We start from the raw sequence: 22,534 nt of genomic DNA on the forward strand, positions 1-22,534 counted from the left end.
ACAAATTTCTTTTACTCTTCAACTCACAAATGGCCAGCGAACGAACACATAATTAGCTTTCAGAGCATAGTAACACATAGTGGTTTTATACCTTCTGCTTTTTACGCTTCGTGAACGTCAAATGTGCCAGTTAATTATCAATGGCTATATTTTCACAGAACCAGACGACATCTCAGTATGACACGTGCGATTCAAATACAACCGAACAACATGTGGCCATCCTAACGGGGGCTGACTCTTTGTCCAACAAGAGCACTTAACAACATCAAAATACACACAACTTTAATACAAAATTTCGAACAATAATTTACGTAAGTTGAGTTGAGGCTGCCCAGACAGTCACAGTGTGCCACAACAAAAAATGGTTCAAAGAGCTTTGAGCACTATGGGACTTAACTTCTGAGGTCATCAGTCCCCTAGAACTCAGAACTACTTAAACCTAACTAACCTAAGGACATCACGCACATCCATTCCCGAGGCAGGATTCGAACCTGCGACAGTAGCGGTGCCAAAACAGCAGAGATCTAAAAGAGAGCGTTTAAAGACCATTCTCATTCGTATTTAATACAACTCCGTGACCGCAGTACTTGTGGAGATCAAAGGACACTTCAGACGATCCTCTTCAATAACTTCGTTTAAGGCTAAACTTAGTCGCACTTAAAACAATGTACAGCATTACCAAAAAATCGAATCCACTGCTGAATATGAGAAATTGAATTGCACTAACAAGTGTCTCCAGTTGCTACACGTTACCCTAACCCCTTCTAAGGCGATGCCGCAAGGTATTAAGTCGCGTAACACGACTCAAATCAGGCAGGTTATCGGATCAGAAAGCTCCTTGCGTAACTTTACGTCCACCGATAAGAACCAACAGTAAATTCAGATAGCCAAGACCACAGAAATGTCCCATCCCTAGATTGACCCTGTGTTGTAACTGCGACCGGGACGGTCGCGGGGTAGCAATGACGGAAAGCGCGGCGGGACCTGCGGAGAGACCCGGGAACAACACAACGTGAGAGGACGGATACAACCGACGTAGGACAGAACGAACAATAACAAGACTGAACAACGGAGTCACTAGGAAACAAGCACGTCCACTCGTACACAGAACAAGGAAGTAAGCTGTCTAACGCGAAGTGAGGTATCAAACGACGTATGCGAGATTAGACTGGCTGGCTGAGTTTTTTTTTCCTTTATTGTTATTTAAACATCTTTACATAAGGTGGGCTGGCAGCAGCAGATTATGCTGCTCTTCAGCCACAAGTTTGACAATGAGAATACAACACAAGATACTGAACAAAGTGGCGGGCAAAAAACAGTAGACACAGAAACAAATAACACGAAGCCGTTCACACTCGACGAAAGACACACTAAAAAACTGTTGGCACGGCACACAAACACTGACGACGTAGATGGTACATGTGAGCGAAGGAGCGTGACGGCGAAGAACACTAAACCACAAGCACGATTGCACACACACGAGAAACTGGTGGCGGTGGTCTCCGTTGCGCGAATGTCCACTTAACGTGTGCGAGTCTGAAGACCTGCCGAGAGGGGAAGAAGGGGTTCGGGGGGGGGGGGGGGAGGGAGAGGGAGAACAAAGATGCCAATGGCAGAGGAGATGGTAGGAAGAATGGTGGGATGGGGATAGGGGAAGCCCGGGGGAGGAGTGGGGAGAAAGGAAGGAGGGAGGGAAGGGGAGAGAAGGGAGAGAGGGTGCCCTAAGGAAAACAAATACAGGGAGGGGAGGATCAAAGTTGATAGGAGGGGTAGATGGAGGGGAGGAGGGCATCATCAGGGAGGGAGAGCTGGCGGAAGCCACCTTGGGAGAGGGTAAGGAGGGTGGAGAGATGGAGAGCAGGTGGGATGTGGAAATACAGGAGCGGCAGCAGACGGGGGTCGGAGAGAATGTGAGAGACAAGTGGGAGAGGGGGATCTTGTTTACAGGAGGTGTATAGGATCTGTATCCGTTCGAGGAAGAGGAGGAGGTGGGGGAACGGAAAAGATCGTGCAGGATCCGCGTGGGGGAGGGGAGACAGATACGATAGGCGAGGCGGAGAGCATGATGTTCAAGGATTTGAAGGGATTTGTAAAAGGTAGGAGGGGCAGAGATTCAGGCAGGATGGGCGTAGCAGAGGATAGGGTGGATGAGAGATTTATAGGTGTGGAGGATGGTGGAGGGGTCCAGACCCCATGAACGGCCAGAAAGGAGCTTGAGGAGACGGAGCCGGGATCGTGCCTTGGCTTGGATTGTCCGGAGATGGGGGGTTCAGGAGAGGCGACGGTCGAGGGTGACGCCAAGGTACTTAAGGGTGGGGGTGAGGTCAATAAGACGGCCACAGATGGTGATATAGAAATCGAGGAGGCGGAAGGAAGGGGTGGTTTTGCCTACAATGATCGCCTGGGTTTTGGAAACATGGCTGAGTGAGAGCCAGGCGCTTAAGTGCGCTATCGGGGGACGCCGCTATTGGCCTCTGGGACCACGTGTTCCACTGTGACGCCCTCACACTAAAAGTGGGCCAGGAGGCGCACGCCACCACAGTTTACGGCGCTATGGTGCAGAGACCTCTATGGGTCTTCGACGTCCATGACGTCTGGCGCGGATTCAAATTCCATGGCGCGTGGTACCAGAACCTGTGCCCACAACTATTAAATAGACAAAAAGTTTCAAACGTTACCATTCACTCGACAGCACGTCAAGTTCGGCCGAACGGCACATCCTGACAAAGGACACTGGACAGCTCACCTGTCAGTCCGGCTTCAAACCGCCAACTGCCCGCCCGATCCGCTGCCACCCCTCGCCGGCCAGCGCGACTCCACCACGACACCTGACGCCACAACCCCTGAGCTGCGAGAAATGACATACGCCAGGTGCGCAGAGCGGGAATTCAAAGAGGGAGCCCGTCTGGCTCACTACTATATGCTCTAACCATTTGGGTCTCGTAGTCTATTGGTGATAAGTTAAAATCTCTATCTAACGCTGTAACATGACCAGAAACTTAATGCAAAGTGTTGGCCAAGTTTCCTCTCAGATGGCCTGTGACTACTGAGGCGGGAGGCTTATAGAAGCATCCTATTACTTTGTTTGATCCACCTTTCTGTGTCATGCAGGATAACATTTTCTTACTGCACTCTACCAGAAGGTGCCTCAGGTTGGCAACACCACTGGTGGCGGCTGTGGAACGGGCAGTGGATCCGCCACCAGAGGGATGGCCGCGTGTTGTGACGGCCAATTTATGGACAGCCTCGTTAATCATTGCTCACAACCACCTCCGACTCCTCAATCTCCTCTCTGGCCATACATGGGGGTTGCGCCCCTGTACCATCCTCCACACCTACACCTGCAGCCGGCCGCAGTGGTCTCGCGGTTCTAGGCGCGCAGTCCAGAACCGTGCGACTGCTACGGTCGCAAATTTGAAACCTGCCTCGGGCATGGATGTGTGTGATGTCCTTAGGTTAGTTAGGTTTAAGTAGTTCTAAGTTCTAGGGGGCTTATGACCACAGCAGTTGAGTCCCATAGTGCTCAGTGCCACCTACACCTGCCTGGGTATCTCCCCCCCCCCCAAATTCTATAAGTCCCTCCAGATCCTTGAGTGTCACGTACTCCACCTCGCCTTCCGTATACGCCTCCTGTCCCCCACGCGGATCCTCTATGACCTCATTCCTTTCCCTCTTCTGCTCCTGTTCCTCAACCATATCCGCATACTCGACACCTCCCGCTGCCTTGATACCCCTCACCCCCGTTGCTCCTCTCCTCTCCCATCCCCGCCCCCTGCTACGTCTTCACCGTTGTGTCCCCCCTACCCTCCATCTCTACACCCTTCACTCCTTTCCCAAGGTGGCTTCCATCAATTCCCCCTCCCAGATGATGGCCTCTCTCCCTCCATTGATCCCTCCAATTAACTCTGATCCTCACCCCTTCCTTTCCTCCATTCTTTTCCTGGGCTCCCTCTCCCCCCCTTCCATCCTCTTTTTTCCCCCACCTACCCTCTCTCTGCCCCCCCTTCTCCTCTCCCCCGAGTCCTTTTGCAATTGCCCTTTCCCATCCCCTCTAGCGTCTGCCGTGCCCCTGCCCCCCTTATGAGTCCTCTCCCTCCTTTGGTTCCCCATTTTCGTTTTTCCTCTCCTCCCTCCTTGTTTCTCCCCCTCTCATCTGCCCAGGTCCCCCCCCCCCCCCCCATCTGCCCTCGGCTATGGATTGTTAACTTTGTGCCAACATTTTAGTGCAGTGTTTACAGTGAGTGTTCAGTGTTGTGTGTCTTGTCCGAAGTGTTGCGAACGGACATCATACTGTCACTGGGTGTGATTTTTATATCTCTTGCGAACAAAAACCAGACTGTCGCCATGTTTTTTAATTGTCTGTTTACGATGTTCCCTGTCTGCTTCCTGTGTATTTTGTTAGCTTTGCCAACCCTTTGCTTTATGTTTTAACTTTCCACAATTTTCCACCGTTTTACAATTTCAGTAACCGTTTTATCGCCTGCTTTTATTGTTTCTTCTCTTCTTCTTACGTTTTAAAAAGTCTGTAGGCTGTAGAGCAGCGTAATAAGCTACTACCAGCCCGTCCCTTCGGGGGGAATCGAAATACAGTAAAGGAAGGAAAAAAATCATTGCTCTGAGTCAGTTCCAGGCAGCCAGTGAGCTGCGAGCAAGAGCAGTGTCTTCGCGGCCTGTGGTAGGCTTTGGCATCAGCTAGGCTTAAAATGTTAGCCTGTGCTGTTCCGATGTGCCGATTTTGCTGTCTGGACAGTAGATCTCGCATGGGCAAGTCGTTCCGACGTGAAGGTTGGACATTCAATTTTGCTCGGCATTTAAATATCTGAAGGAAACCTGTGTCAGTTTTGGTGGCTGGTCTGCTGCCTGCATGTCAGTTCTGATCATTTGTCGAAAGGGGTCCTAGCGGATTACGGCCTGTTGGTTCCTGAACTAGAACTGTGGGGTGAAAGCACCCGCTTTCTGACAGGTATGCGTTTCCTCATCGATTCTCGTCAGCTATGACAAGGATTTTGGTTTTCGAACCGTTACGTTGTTATGTAATCTGCCCGTCTGTGTGCTCCCGGTCCTGGTTACCCACAAACGTGTCAAAAGCAATGTATAATCGGTGAAATAAATGTCAGGTTGGCTATTGAGTCATATCTTACTGACTGTCTGTTATTAATCTTAAGGTATCAGTGTAGACGCTAAAGCTAGTCGGGTGTCGATGAGTGGTAACCCCGCTGAAAATGGCAAAACCGTATGAAATTTAAGTCCTGTGACGGTTAAAGCTTTATTTATTGTTCCTTATTGTACGTTGTGTGGACGAATGGTCCCTTAATATCAAGGTGGTCTGTCCTGTGTATGCACAGTCTGTAAAAAAAATATTTTTTTTTTTTGTTCATCTGTGCTTCGTGTGTTACAACTTGTAATTATGTTTCTGCATTTGGTGTATCCATGACCCCAGGAACCGGTGGCAGCCTGTAATTAGTAACGCGCCTACTGGAGCATATAGATGACTTGTTACTAAAAGTTTTGTGTCGTCCACAAGCTGCGCCGATGGAGCTAAATTAAGGGTGGACAGCTGTTTAGTCCAGTGTTCAGATTTCCGTAACCAACCGATTCTCCCAAACTTACACACGGAATTTCGATACTTTTTCAGAGTAAGGATAACTATGTTGATTTTTTTGGGTCATGTAAATCTTTGTGTACCTTCCCTGTAAGAGCTTTTCATTAAGGAATGTACTATTCGCTTTTCATTATTTATAAGGGGCTTGCGTAGCCGGTATTAGTAAACATGTTTACTCCCATACATTTGTGGACTCTGAACAAGATTTAATTTTCGATTTAACTGTTAGTGCGAACACTAAATTATATTTTAGGCAGTGTTGTTTTTTTTATTATTTAATTATTCTCAAGGTGGCAGGTGTTGTTTCTCTTATTCATCTCTTCTTTTTCTCTTTAATTCTGCCAATAGGTGCTTTTCTTAAGTGGTAATAATAAACCTGTTTGGTAACTGCTGTCATGCTCATTTTCCATTTCATGAAATTCTGCCTCCAGCTGCATTTTTTAGCTGAATCAGTAATAGTAAATGTTTTTGAGAGTTGCTGTTTCGTTTGTTGATCATTTTTGTAATTCTGCCAGCAGCAGTTTTTGTAAATCACTATAGTAAACTCCGTAGGGCATGGTTACTCAAATTTGTGTTGCCAATGGTTGCCATTCTAAAGTCTTATAGTAAATGTGGTTGGCCGTGATACTTAATGCTGTTGCCGCTTTGATTTTTAGTACATTTCGTCACTTGTTCATTTTGTAAAGTCGTGTTAATGAATTCTGTTGGTATGCGCTGTTCTTATCTGATTTTATACTTGCAAAATTCCCTGCTTGTTTCAGTAAATTAGTTTTTTGAATGAACTTTTTGTGGTCCAGCATCTTAACACTTAACACCAGCTCCCTATTGCTTTCACTTTTAAATTCACTCAAATTATTTCATATCGGAATCTGTTCTAACCCCACGAAGTATTACAGTATTCTTACGGCAGTGGAAACGCTTCCATCGCCACCATCCAACTTATCTTTGCGCTATGTATTCCACTCAGAAACTAGAATTTCTTTACTGTTAACGTATGGTTCCAGCCAGGTTTGTGTCCCTTGCACTATATGATCATTGTTATCGTTTACATGCGAAACTGGTTCTACAGACGCTCCTGCAACTAACTAAACTATAGAGGGTGTCCCAGGAGGAATGGTCACTATTGAGGGATATGACACTAATGCTTATTTGAAGAAAAAAACTTCATATTGACAATGGTTTTCGAGATGGAAACATGTGGTATGGCTGATCAGAAACATGTTGTAGGTCCAGTCATTTGAGAAGAGTGAATGAAGTGGCAGAATTCCTTGCACTTTTTTGGAAACTTCGTTTGTTAAATACCTTTAGACGTTACTTTGGTCACGCCGACTGCACTGTACTAGCAGCGCGTCGGAACCTCTTCGCATTTTACCAGACGTTTGAGTGAACATCTCACCTGTACTTACCGGTATCGCTGGACTGGTCGTGGTAGTTCAGTTAAGTGACCCCCGAGATCGCCAGACATTAAGCCCTTAGAGCCTTGTCTATGGGACTGGATGAAGTCTGAGGTGGACAAACGAAAGCTGAATATGTGAGATGGACTGTCTGGTCGCACCTTGGACCCTGCTGCCCTCAATAGGCATCGTGCGGGGGCACTCAATCAGCACAACACGTTCTCGTAGGGGTTGCAAAAATACAATGAAATTGATGTTGGAATGTTGTAGCATTTGTTGCGAACTGGACAACAGCTGTGATGTGAATTGTACGATAATGTTTAGAGGTGAATGTGTCAGATATACCTATTTTTCATCTGATACTGTGTAAACGGCATGTTGTAGTGTTTACTAAATATTGTACATATGTACACGTGTAAGCCCGATAATATATTAGAGCACAGGGTGAGTCACTAATTATTGCCACCAAGAATAACTGTGAAACTATGATAGGAGCTGAAAAGTTTGTGGGACAAAAGTTGCATGGGACAACAGGGACCATAATATGACTTTGGTTTTTGTTGCTTGTTGGTGTCGCTTCAGAGGTATGAAGGTCAGCTTTGTTTCTTTAAATGTGATGTCATAGTTTGGTACTTATTTTCCGATAGCGGCTATCGAGACGAATCCAATGGTGTGTAAGAGTAAGGTATTTGAAGGTCAATGAAGGTCACAAAGGTGAACGTCCATTTACAGAAGGTGTTCGAAGTAATGACCATTGGTATCAATGCAGTGCTGATATCTTCTTATCATGGGTTGAGTGGTGTTCCTTATCAATTCGGCACTTAACGAAGCACATACTCTGACAATTCTGCCGGCCGCGGTGGTCTCGTGGTTCTAGGCGCGCAGTCCGGAACCGTGTGACTGCTACGGTCGCAGGTTCGAATCCTGCCTCGGGCATGGATGTGTGTGATGTCCTTAGGTTAGTTAGGTTTAAGTAGTTCTAAGTTCTAGGGGACTGATGACCACAGCTGTTAAGCCCCATAGTGCTCAGAGCCATTTGATTTGAATCTGACAATTCTCTCTCGCATATCTTTAGGTCTAGTTGGAACGTCCTTATAAATGTGTTTTACGAATGCGCACAAGAAAAAAATCTAGAGGCGTCAAGTCTGGCGAAGGAGCCGGCCACGACACATCTCCTCAGCGTCCAATCAAACGATTCTGGAATTGTCTCTGCAACTCATTTCTAGCCGTCAGCGAAAAATGTGCCTGACACCCATCGTGTTGATACTGCATTCTGTTCCTTGTTCCTAAAGGTATTTCTTCCAACAACAGACCTAATATTTCTTGCAGGAATGTGGTGTACTTCCTACCATTAAGATTTCCTTCGATGAAATAGGGGTCAATAACACTGTCCTCCAGAATCCCACACCATACATTCACCGACTACCGTTTCTGGTGTGCAACTTGGCGTAGCCAACTTGAATTTTCAGTTGCCCAATAAAACGTGTTATGCAATTTAACATTTCCATGGTTCGTGAATGTAACCTCGCCAGTAAATAAAATCAAATTAAGAATAGTGTAATCCCTCTGAATCTGTAGTGAGCCCACCGGAATTCAAGGCGACGCATAAAATCCGTACCAGTTGATTCTTGGTCGAGACTGGTAAGGCGATGCAGAACACGAACAACACTACTCAGGCTCATGCCAGATTCCCTTGCAATTTGACGCGATCTAACACCTAGGACCGCGAACCATAGAGGCAAGAGTACCATCTTCCGTTTCCTCGTTGGTAACTTTATTTTACCGGATATGTTTCCGATGCGTTAAAGATCCAGTTGTTCTCAATTTAGCATACACGTATTTAAATGTACGACGTGTAGGGTGAGTACGTAGAGGTTATTTTTCAGAGTATATGTCTCTAGCTCTCACTGAATTTCGTTGGAATTTTCCGTAAATGAGAAACATATCGACTTGTTGTGCGAAGGAATACATCATTCACAATCGCTTGATTCGACGATACTAGTCTTGCTATAAGTGTTCCACATCGAAACCGTCGAATGCTGTTTACATGTCAATGGCACGTTCGATGGATATGCCGTATTCGGCGAATATTTACTGTTTGCATGATCTACGAGAAAGAATTGTCAGAGCATCTGCCTCGATAAGTGCCGAAGTGATAAGGAATACCACTCAATCCATGATAAGAAGACTGCAGCACTGTATTGATACCAATGGTCATCACTTCGTACAACTTCTGTAAATGGACGTTCATGCCACCTTTTTGGCCTTCGTTGACCTTTAAAGATCTTACTGTTACACATCATTGGATTCGTCTCGATAGCCGCTATTAGAAAATAAGAACCAAACTATGGCATCCCATTTAAAGAATGAAAGCTGACCTTCGTATCTCTGACGCGACCAAACATCGCAACAAAAAACCAACGTCATATTATGGTCCCGTTGTCCAGTGCAACATTTGTCCCACAAAGTTTTCAGCTCGTATCATACTTTCGGGGTTATTCTAGGTGGCAATAGTGACTGGCCCTGTAGAAAGTAAATAGCAATGTACATTAAGTGTGTTCTATCTTAGAAACTCTTCGGAATAGCGTAGACATGAAGCTTTTTGCTTCAAATGATCGTTCCTGTATAATGCCTGTATATTGACCATGCCTGCTGGCACACCCTTTATTAACACATTCTTTCTCCGATCTTATAATGCAACTCACTTTAATTGTTGGGGATAGTATTCTTTCCTGTCTGATATCGGAACGTGTCTTACCGTGCCTGTAGAAATTATCGTATCGAAAAACCTCCATGTGTGCATGTCACACGTATTCCGGTCGGCCTTTGTGACAGAGCGGTTCTAGGCGTTTCAGTCCGCAGCCGAGCTGGTGCTGCCTCGGGCATGAATGTGTGTGATGTACTTAGGTTAGTTAGGTTTAAGTAGTTCTAAATCTAGGGGACTGTTGACCTCAGATGTTAAGTCCCATAGTGTTCAGAGCCATTTGAACCATTTTTGACCGTATTCCGCTACCCTAGTAGCTACTTTCCGCGTGTAGCGCATGTATGACCTTTTGAGAGGTTCCTAAAATTCTCAATCCCATGGTGAAGGTCGAGAGTTTCAAGCAAGACCGTTAAAGAATCGTCTGTGTCTGGTTTAAGCTTTGCACCCAGCTTGAAACCAGAGGATGGCGATCGGTTCTCATAGTGATGCTGCAAACCTCTAACATCAGTTCCACCCCGCGAGCGAGGCTAGCTGTCTTCACCAAATCAGTCAACACCTGCAGGAAACGATAATGATTCTTGGACCCAGGCGGCAGGCCTCTTTCGCGCTTACATCAATCATGATTTGCAGCTGGGTGCACCCAGTGGGTTCATTCGCAGCAGGTGGAACCTCCTCTACAGCTTGGACGTCAATCCAAGCACGCAAACGGATTTGACACTGGCCTGCTTTCCTGTCCTACGTGCTATTTACTTTACAGCTTATTCTAACCTTTACGGGAGGTTGGCTCGGGCCGATGAGGTGTCCCGTGCGGGCTCAAATTTACTTTCGGCAGTGAGCAACACGTCAAACCTGTTTTTAAGGTGTGGGAGGATACTGGACAGCCGTGGTGTCGGTATCGAGTTTCGCCTTCCTGCCAAAGATTATCAAGCCCGCCACTGTTCGTACCTGAAAATAAAACAGCCTAAATCATTTGATCGTGGTTCAATTAACACCCTCTCCTTTTGTTTTATCATCCAACGACTCAACCAGGCGTGGATTTGATTCAGACTTGGTCTGACCTTTCGTTTTAAGATACATAGGGCCTATTTGTAGACTTAGAGAAAGCTTTTGACAATGTTGACTGGAATACTCTCTTTCAAACTCTAAAGGTGGCAGGGGCAAAATACAGGGAGCAGCAGGCAATTTACAATTTGTACAGAAACCAGATGGCAGTTATAAGAGTCGAGGGACATGAAAGGGAAGCTGTGGTTGGGAAGGGAGTAAGATAGGGTTGTAGTCTCTCCCCGATGTTATTCAATCTGTATATTGAGCAAGCAGTAAAGGAAACAAAAGAAAAATTCGGAGTAGGTATTAAAATCCATTGAGAAGAAATAAAAACTTTGAGGTTCACCGATGACATTGTAATTCTGTCAGAGACAGCAAAGGACTTGGAAGAGCAGTTGAATGGAATGGACAGTGTCTTGAAAGGAGGATATAAGATGAACATCAACAAAAGCAAAACGAGGATAATGGAATGTAGTCGAATTAAGTCGGGTGATGCTGAGGGAATTAGATTAGGAAATGAGACACTTAGAGTAGTAAAGGAGTTTTGCTATTTGGAGAGCAAAATAACTGATGATGGTCGAAGTAGAGAGGATATAAAATGTAGACTGGCAATGGCAAGGAAAGCGTTTCTGAAGAAGAGAAATTTGTTAACATCGAGTATAGATTTAAATGTCAGGAAGTCCTTTCTGAAAGTATTTGTATGGAGTGTAGCCATGTATGGAAGTGAAACATGGACGACAAATAGTTTGGACGAGAAGAGAATAGAAGCTTTCGAAATGCGGTGCAACAGAAGAATGCTGAAGATTAGATGGGTAGACCACATAACTAAAGAGGAAGTATTGAATAAGATTGGGGAGAAGAGAAGTTTGTGGCACAACTTGACCAGAAGAACGGATCGGTTGGTAGGACATGTTCTGAGGCATCAAGGGATCACCAATTTAGTATTGCAGGGCAGCGTGGAGGGTAAAAATCGTAGGGGGAGACCAAGAGATCAATACACTAAGCAGATTCAGAAGGATGTAGGTTGCAGTAGGTACTGGGAGATGAAGAGCCTTGCACAAGATAGAGTAGCATGGAGAGCTGCATCAAACCAGTCTCAGGACTGAAGACCACAAAACAACAACAACAACAGGGCCTATGATGGTCCTAAAAAAATTAAGCTGCTATCCAAAATGCGAGGAACAGCATTATGAATATCTGTACAAGTTTTCTTTCCTCAACAGCAAAAAATTGTCTTCAAAATACTATATTTCTTTTGTACGTAGCCTAAGTTTCCCACGTAATTTGGTAAGCTTCAGCTGCCGCTCCCTCCGGCAATGAAGTGCATATAAAGCAGAAGTCCACTTCTGGAAAAGGTGCAGTGGCTTCTTGCCTTGTACGACAGTGTCACACATGCTCCCTAATTTGGAATGAATCTCGTATCTGGTGATAAATAAGACTCGAAAACTGTACCTAAGACATTCTTTGTTATGGTCTGCAACAAAGTGTGCCACTGCGCTGCGAAATTTATCTTGGCCGCTTGTAGGATAACTGCTGAGAGGAATTGAACTTAACAGCCTTTTACGGGATTTCCAGGACCTCTTTTATTGTTACTGTTAGCTTCCTCCAGAACAATCAAACTGCGCTCTTAACTGCCTGGAGGCGTCGGCCAGTAACGATGTCAACGCACAATTGTTTCGAAACTTTCAGAACGAATATCAGGGTGTGATTGCGCGGCCAGCCAGATAGTCCAGTCAATTTGTATTCAAAAGAGAGCTGTATATTGCATGGAACATGCGAGAACTTTTCAGTTCAGGACTCTGTTAGGCACAGTCACTTACTTTACTTTGCATGTGTCAAGAGCCTTATTGACCATACGCCTGCTGTATGAGCCTCTTCCACTTCTGTCTGTCCAGTGCGCTGTTTGTCCAGTTGCTGTTGCTGTTCATCCTAGTTGTGTCCTCCCGAATGTTATCCCGCCATCTGATTCTGGGTCTTCCTCTTGTTCCATCTATTTTTCTGCTGAATCCATTCTAGGTAGTCTATTCTCTGTCATTCTTGCTATATGGCCTGCGCAATTCAACCTTCTTCTCTTGAGCACTTCGACGATGTTACGGTGTTTGTACAGCCCCCTTAATTCTTCATTTCTTCTTATTGTCCATTCCATGTTAGTTTCGTCGTGTACAGGTCCAAAACTTTTCCTTAGCAATTTTCTTTCGAATGTTAACAGTTTTCCTTCCTCTTTCTATCTAAATATTAATGTTTCACATCTATATAACATCACAGGTATAATGGTCGACTGACATATGTGGATTTTGAAGTTACTGCTAAGCGATCTTTTCCTTAGAATTTTGATGAAACTAAAAAGTGTCTTGTTTGCTGTTGATAAACGGGCATCTATTTCTATATCTGTTCTGTTATTATTACTAAAAAGGCTTCCTAGGTACAGTTAGGAGGTAAAAATACTAAAAGTACCACCTCCTGGCAGGTGACCTAAAGCCAGGAGGGGGGAGATGTGGTAAGGTACCATTTTTTTGGTGTTCCGTTTATATCCTGCAAACCATACACTTTAAAAAAAAAGTTCCAAGCAGAAATGAAATATAACTAAATTTCTTGTAAAATTGTCTCTGTATATATCTGTCGAATTTCAGTTTGAAGGTAGGGGATGGGGGAATGAAACGGAAAGGTGGGAATTGTTGATATCAGTTGTATCGGGACTTTATGCGGAATCAGTGGCGATGAGTTAACGTGTGTGCCAGATCGGGACTCGAACGCAGGACCTGCTGCTTACTACGCTGTTGCGTTATCTGCTGCGCCACCCAGACACAGTGTTTGTAGCAAATGCGCGGAGTATCTTATTACGCTCCCCGGTCTACTCACACTCCGACCTAGTAGCACCTATCCGCCGTCCCCATTCATGTCGTCCATACTCGATAATTCAGGATTCCCGCTGGAGGTCGAACTTAAATGTGGTTTCGCACTGAAGCTTGTGGATTTGAACAGACATCATCCACTCATATACAACTAATTCGTCTCCACGGGTAATGAATCAACAATTTGCACCATATACAAAGGAACGGGAACCACACATTAGTATGCAACTGATACACTTCGATGGGCAATCAAACCACAATCTTCAGCATGGATGCACATGTCCGTTCGACCTCCAGCGTAAATCTAAAATTACCGAACATGGAGGTCATGGATGGCGAATGCAGATAAATGGCGGTAGATGGGAGCTGGAGTTGGCCAGGGGGTGTGCTGAGACAGTCTGCCCAACTGCGATAAATACTGCGGCCGGGTGGCGCAATAGTCAACCACCGACACAGTGGCTTAGCGTGTTTGATCAGAAATCTGGCTGCCCTCTGTAAAAGTTAAAAATTAAAAGAAAACGGAAGGGAGCAGTTAACGAGGAATTTGAAGGAGCGCCATGTTGCCGGCCGGAGTCGCCGAGCGACGCTACAGTCTGGAACCGCGCGACCGCTACGGTCGCAGGTTCGAATCCTGCCTCGGGCATGATAATGCCCAGAGCCATTTGAGCGAATTGTGAGCGTCATGTTACGTCTGCCCAGGTCAAATAACAAGAACAATGACGAACAAAATGAAGACAGAAAAAAAGCAACTCTAGTAAGCTGAAGATCTCGTTTTAGAGTCCTGGCCTCGCACACATTTAAACATGTCGCCACTGATTCCGCATAAAGTCCCGATGCATCTGCTATCATTTCTTCCTTTCCTTTCTCCCCCCTCCATATTCGATTTTCGTAATTTGTAAAAAATCGTTTTCACCGCACTCTTTTTGTCAAACATTTGCACCCAATGCCTTCCACGATCGTTCCTAAGAAGAAGTGTCCAGAACGAATTTGTAGAATATTAACTTTCCGCCAATCTGATATTCACTTTTGCCGCTTTATCTTCAGCCAGTCCAACTTTACAGAATTTCTAAAAATGTATTCTCAGTATCCATGTTATTCTAAAAATGAATGTGTTGATAGCCTGTTGTGTTTTAACGGCTGTAACTTGCTATTATGACGGAATAACACTCTAACGATAGAAATACGGTAATTGAATTAGAAACACAACCCCTTTTTATAATTATAGCTTTTATTATACACTGAAGCGCCAAAGAAACTGGTATAGGCATGTGTATTCCAATACAGACATATGTGAACAGGCAGAATGCGCCGCTGCGGTCGGCAACGCCTATACAAGACAACAAGTGACTGGCGCAGTTGTTAGATCCGTTACTGCTGCCACAATGGCAGGTTGTCAAGATTTATGTTAGTTTCAAAGTGGTGTTACAGTCAGCGAACGAGTGATTGATGGAAGACAGCATCTCCGAGGTAGCGATGAAGTGCGTATTTTTCCGTACCTCCATTCAATAGCGTACCGTGAATATCAGGAATGAGGTAAAACATCAAATCTCCCACATCGCTACGGCCGGAAAAGGTCCTGCAAGATCGGGATAACGACGACTGACGGGAATCGTTCAAAGTGACGGAAGTGCAGTCCTTCCGCACATTATGTGTGTTTCAATGCTGGGCCATCAACAAGTGTCAGCGTGCGAACCATTCAGCGAAACATCATCGATATGGGCTCTCGGATCACGAGACAAAGCTTTACGCCTCGCCTGGGCCTGTCGACACCGACATTGCACTGTTGAAGACTGGAAACATGTTGCCTGATCGGCCGACTCTCGTTTCAAATTGTATCGAGTGGATGGAAGTGTACGGATACGGAGACAAGCTCACGAATTCATGGGCCATGCATGTCAACAGGGGACTGTTCAAGCTGGTGGAGACTCTGTAATGGCGTGGGGCATATGCAGTTGGAGTGATATGGGACCCCTCATACGTGTAGATATGACTCTGACAGGTGACACGTACGTAACCCTCCTGTGTGATCACCTACATCCATTCATATCCATTGTGCATTCCGATGGACTAGGGCAATTCCAGCAGGACAGTGCGACACCCTACACGTCCAGAACTGCTACATCGTGGCTCCAGGAACACTCTTCTGAGTTTAAACACTTTTGCTGACCACCAAAAGTCCCCAGATATGAACATTATTGAGGATATCTGGGATGCCGCGCAACGTACTGTTGAGGAGAGATCTCCACCCCCTCGTACTCTTACGGATTTATGGACAGCTCTGCAGGATTCATGGTGTCAATTCTCTCCAGCACTACTTCAAACATCAGTCTAGTCCATCCCACGCCGTGTTGCGGCACTTCTGCGTGCTCGCGGGGGCCCTACACAATATTAGGCAGGTGTACCAGTTTCTTTGGCTCTTCAGTGTATTACTCCGAGTCATATAATGAAAGTATGCACGTGGACCAATAGTAATTCAAAAATTAAAAATGTGCATCTAAGGCAACATCTTGATTATTTTGCGTCGGAAGGTTGTAGTCTCATTCATCTTCGTCTGACGCCGTCGGGGTCACAGGTACCTCACGCCCGGGAACAATGGCGTGACTCCTCGACGATGAACAATGGCCGGCCACCTCGGTTCTTCCGAAAGACCAGTTGCAGGAGGATGGGCTTCTCACTTCCCTTCTTTATCTTCAGTTCACTTCAGACATTTGTCCAGCGTTGTAGAGACAATTTTTGTGTCGCTGTTAAGCGTCGGTTTTTCCGAATTTTTTTTTATTCACGCGAACATTGTTGGATAGCGTAGAGCGCACAATGGCTACCCGGTGCTTTGTGTATGATGAAACAGTCTTTGTGTCAGGTGATTGTGTTCCACAGTGACAAAAAAGGAATATTATCACTCGTCAAAGCAAGCAGAACAGGGCAGATGGCAATATGTCCTCTATCGACAGTTTGGACACCCATCTCATTCATATTGAATGTAGAAAAAATTACACCAGGTCGCAGCCCATTAAGACTCATTTAAGGAGACAGCCATCTTCACCGTCCTCTAACCACCTGATCCTGCAACTTTGAGATCTAAAAGCACTTCAAAATCTATTGCAAAACAAAGTGTTCCTTTCGTGCCGGAAGTGTTGAGGATGAGTAAAAGAAGGCCAAGCAGAAACGTAGGAAGAAAGTTTCAGTTATTAACATCACAAAACGACACGTCAGTACTGACATACAAATGACGAGTATGGATGCTGCTCCAGCTATACGTGATTAATTGGGAGGTGAGGTCTTTCCTCCTATGAGGAGGAGGCTGTGTATTACGATGTACACTTTAATGAGAGAAATATATATATATATATATATATATATATATATATATATAAAATATTTATTATGTAAAAAAATGAATTAATGAAAATAGGGGAGGAATGACTTTAAATATTTTTGTTATTTACTCTTTCAGTACGAACTTTGTTGTAGAACCCCTTTTTTTATGTGTGGTAATAAAAATTCATTTAGACAGAATTATCACATTTAAAATTACGTGAACTTTAGCAACCCTCACATGCTGATAAATTCAAACTAACTGATTAATAATATTTATGACTTTGAAAATTAATTAAATTTAATTTTTTACGTATTTCGGCCTTGACACACATTTTCTAGATGCAGTGGGTTTTTAAATATTTACTAAATTCTTTCCCGGCGTTAGCTATAGAACACAAGACTGTCTCTGTTAGCATAAAATGGTTAAATATTGCCAAGCCGACCTGAACGTTTAATTATCATTGACAAAACACACTTCACTATACGTTTAAGTTATTTGCTTTAGAAATTGAAAGAACCAACAGATTAACAACTTCAACGTTAATTATCCGCCTGTGAATGCACAAATGTAAAACGAGCAATAAATTCAGTCCGCCTCAGGATCGCTGTAAAAGAAAAATATTTCGTAATTCACTGCTAATTTTACCTGCTCCCGATTTACGGGTTTGGTTAATTTTACAGCAGAACAATTTTTTAAATGTGCCGCCGCTGCAAATCGTTCTGTCGCGGCACAGCCCAGCAACACCAACGATAATCGCTAAAAATTCTGAAAATTCTTTAAAGAAATATTATAGATGACATGGGCAAGCTAATTTACATTAGTAATACACAATTTTGATAAATTATAATGTATTTAGACCACAACAATAATTAAAATTACACACCTTTATAATTTCTCCTCTAATGGCGGCTAAAGATAGATACAGACAAAAGAAGTCTACTCATTCATATAATGCTACGTCACAGGTTCCTCTCTCTCTCAGCTCTCGAGGAAGACGACAAAGAATGCACATTATGTATTCCTATTTATACTATTGCTGATTGTGAATGTGTCTTTGTAATCTTACAACATTATTTTCCTCTGTGGCTGTATTTTACATTTTTTTCATCGCAGATATTAACACATTTCGTAATTACATTATGAGTATAGAAATATTACAATCATAAATACATCGAGAATATTATTACAGAAAATATTACAATAATAACCAACGTCCTTTATACAAAATTAAATAATATTTTTTTTAACAATTACAGTATATACAAATTGCTTCATAGCGGCGTATATAGTACAATTAAATTTTGGTTTATTAATAGTGTGTGTGCTGCCAGGGAACGTTACAACACCTTCATATACATTTACATCTATATCTACATGGATACTTCGCAAATTACACTTAATGCCTGGTAGAAGGTTCATCGAACCACCTTCAAAATAATTCTATTGTTTTGCAACCTCGAAAAGCGCGCGGAAGAGACGAACACCTATATCTTTCCATGTGCGCTTTGGTTGCCCTTATTTTATTATGATGATCGTTTCTCCCTATATACGTCGTCGTCAACAGAATATTTGCACATTCGAAGGAAAACATCAGTGAACGAAATTTCGTAAGATGATTCTGCTGCAACGAAAAACGCATTAATTTTAACGATGTCCACGCCAAATACCGTATCATGTCAGTGACACACTCTCCCGTATCTCTCGATAATAAGAAACGTGCTGCTCTTTTTTGAACTTTCTCTATGTACTCCGTTAATCCTGCCAACAGTATTCCAAAAGAGGGTGGACAAGCGTAGTGTAGGCAGTTTCTATAGTAGATCTTTTGCATCTTGTAAGTGTTCTTCCAATAAAACTCTATCTTTGGTTCGCCTTCCCCACAACGTTTTCTACGTCTTCTTTCCAATTTAAGTTGTTCGTAATTGTAATTTCTGGGTATTGAACTGCAGCCTTTATGTTTTACTGATTTATGCTGTAACAGAATTCTAACGGATTCCTTTTAGCACTCATGTGAATGAGCACACAATTTTTGTTATTTAGGGTCAATTGCCAATTATTGCACTGTACAGATATCTTTTCTAAATCGTTTTGCAATTTGGTCTGATCTACTGATGAGTTTGCTAGACGATAAACGACAGCATCATCTGTAAACAACCTAAGATGGCTGCTCAGATTGTCTCCTAAATCGTTTATATAGATAAGGAACAGCATAGGGCCTGTAACACTACCTTTAGGGACCCCAGAAATCACTTCTGTTTTACTCGAAGACTTTCCGTCAATTATTATGTATTATGAACTGTGACCTCTCTGACAGGAAATTACGAATCCAGTCACATAACTGAGGGGTGATATAGATACCCGCTAAGTAAAACTTGTAATCCTGTTTTATTAGACACGAGGGAACAACGGCAGGCCGGCGAAGAGTAATAACTTTTAAATATATATCGTTTTTCGACAATATTCACCACTGGAGGCACTGAAGCTCTTCTAAAAGACCCAACAAGAATTTGAACTTCCTTATGTTGAAAACACTGAGGAATCAAGGAGATGTGTTGTTATTGGACTGCCATTATATCAGTTGTCAGGTCTCGTACCTCCTTGTGGTCAATACTGACAAGCGTCTCCCTTCAGATCCAGAGGGAATACGCCTCAAAGATCTTCTAGGAGGTCAGCGATTGACCTCATCATAGCTCGAAGCGCAAAAATTGGAATTACATGATACTGCCCACGACAAGCTAATCTACAAGCCAGCTGTATTCAACCAACTTGTTTCTGGTAACGTAGACTTCAGTGTTTGCGCCATAGACAGGCTTAATACCTTCCACGCTGTCGGTGGGATGTGTCACTCCATCCAAACAAGTAGAAAGAAGTTCATAATTACCAACACTGAACACGATGTCTACGTCTCCTGAAACTGGAAAACTTGGAACTCCTCCACTAAAAATATACACCGTGATGAAAGCAGATCTATAAAATGTGACTATCGTATACAGGGTGTTACAAAAAGATACGGCCAAACTTTCAATAAACATTCCTCACTCACAAAGAAAGAAAATATGCTATGTGGACATGTGTCCAGAAACGCTTACTTTCCATGTTAGAGCTCATTTTATTGCTTCTCTTCAAATCACATTAATCATGGAATGGAAACACACAGCAACAGAACGTACCAGCGTGACTTCCAACACTTTGTTACAGAAAATGTTTAAAATGTCCTCCGTTAGCGAGGATATATGCATCCACCCTCCGTCGCATGGAATCCCTGATGCGCTGATGCAGCCCTGGAGAATGGTGTATTGTATCACAACCGTCCACAATACGAGCACGAAGAGTCTCTACATTTGCTACCGGTGTTGCGTAGACAAGAGCTTTCAAATGCCCACATAAATGAAAGTCAAGAGGGTTGAGGTCAGGAGAGCGTGGAGGACATAGAATTGATCCGCCTCTGCCAATCCATCGGTCACCGAATCTGTTGTTGAGAAGCGTGCCAACACTTCGACTGAAATGTGCAGGAGCTCCATCGTGAATGAACCACATGTTGTGTCGTACTTGTAAAAGCACATGTTCTAGCAGCACAGGTAGAGTATCCCGTATGAAATCATGATAACGTGCTCCATTGAGCGTAGGTGGAAGAACATGGGGCACAATGTCCGCCCCCGGTAGCTGAGTGGTCAGCGCGACAGACTGTCAATCCAAAGGGCCCGGGTTCGATTCCCGGCTGGGTCGGAGATTTTTCTCCGCTCAGGGACTGGGTGTTGTGTTGTCCTAATCATCATTATTTCATCCCCATCGACACGCAAGTCGCCGAAGTGGCGTCAAATTGAAAGACATCACCAACAATGCCTGCCCAAACGTTCACAGAAAATCTGTGTTGATGATGTGATTTCACAATTGCGTGCGGATTCTCGTCAGCCCGCACATGTTGAGTGTGAAAATTTACAATTTTATCACGTTGGAATGAAGCCTCATCCGTAAAGAGAACATCTGCACTGAAATGAAGATTGACACATTGTTGGATAAACCATTCGCAGAAGTGTACCCGTGGAGGCCAATCAGCTGTTGATAGTGCCTGTTCATGGTACGGAAACAACTGGTTCTCCCGTAGCACTCTCCATACAGTGACGTGGTCAACGTTACCTTGTACAGCAGCAACTTCTCTGACGTTGACATTAGGGTTATCGTCAACTGCACGAAGAATTGCCTCGTCCATTGCAGGTGTCCTCGTCGTTCTAAGTCTTCCCCAGTCGCTAACCTGTTGATGCTACGTACTGATGTGCTTGATGCTAGTACTGTAGAGCAATGAGTCGCATGTCAACACAAGCACCGAAGTCAACATTACCTTCCTTCAATTGGGCCAACTGGCGGTGAATCGAGGAAGTACAGTACATACTGACGAAACCAAAATGAGCTCTAACATGGAAATTAAGCGTTTCCGGACACATGTCCATATATCTTTTCTTTATTTGTGTGTGAGGAATGTCTCCTGAAAGTTTGGCCGTACCTTTTTGTAACACCCTGTATGCCAGTAGAGTCCTGCACTACAAGGTATCCTGTAGTTTGTTGCCAAAAAGCATGGTACTGCAGTCCATTATCAGTGTTCAAAATGTTGAATAGGCACGCCTTTGCCAGAGCTCCATGGGGTCATTTTCTTGTTGAAAATGCTTTGTTGAACTTTGGGAAGAAGAGCAGACATGCATCAGCACTCTTACATCAGATTTCTTCTCTGAGCCTCGCTCGTTGAATAATTTGAACCGAAAACATCAGATTTGGAGAAGAAATGGACAGGATCAACTACACTGGAATCACTGCAATGCTCTTGATCCAATACTTCAAAATCGTGGATTGGATAAAGAAGTACATCCATGCAGAAAGGTCTGGCGATTTCTTTGCTACCTGAACAACTGTAAGCGAATGATGTCCTATTTTCACGCTATTGGGCACTCCCATACGCGAAGTCTTGCCACTTGTATGTACTGGATATGGAAAGCCTCTCTAATACATTGAAACTGCCAGAGTACGAAACATTCGTGAACAAAGGCTGCTTAACTACGAGAAGGAATTACTGGTTCTGGTCCGACTTGAGATAAGACATGACCATTGAGACAGCTTTGATGCTGTCATTCTCAAGCAGATGTAGCATGACGCGTGGTAGAGGTATGACAGATAGTGCTCTCAGTGTATGGGTAACTGGGATGACTGCAAGTCAAGACATATGTGCTTCACTCGAAGAGTATAGCGATGTTTTGTTTTCATCAATTAAGCAGCACAAGGAGTGTGGAGAAGCTAGTTTGCATAATGGTCTGATAATCAGTCCCTTTTTCTGAGGTTTGGCAAAATCATGTCAATACCGAGAGGAGTCGTGGAAGATAAGACAATCTGATGTCCTGATGTAGTTACACATGGCAAACTAACAATTGCAAAAATGGAAAACTGGCCATTCACAGGCACCAAAGTCTCACGAAAAGGTAGCGTACTTCTCTTTCCTCAATGATTTCGACAATCAAGATTGAGAGTGACAAACCTGTGATTGATCCATTCTTCCTTCTTCGACGAATCTTCATTACCAAGAAATCGGACGAGGATTTGAAGAACTGCATGCAATACGAAAAGTCCGTCTACACCTGT

Source organism: Schistocerca americana, chromosome 1 (assembly GCF_021461395.2).
Source record: "Schistocerca americana isolate TAMUIC-IGC-003095 chromosome 1, iqSchAmer2.1, whole genome shotgun sequence".
NCBI classification, from domain to species: Eukaryota; Metazoa; Arthropoda; class Insecta; order Orthoptera; family Acrididae; genus Schistocerca; species Schistocerca americana.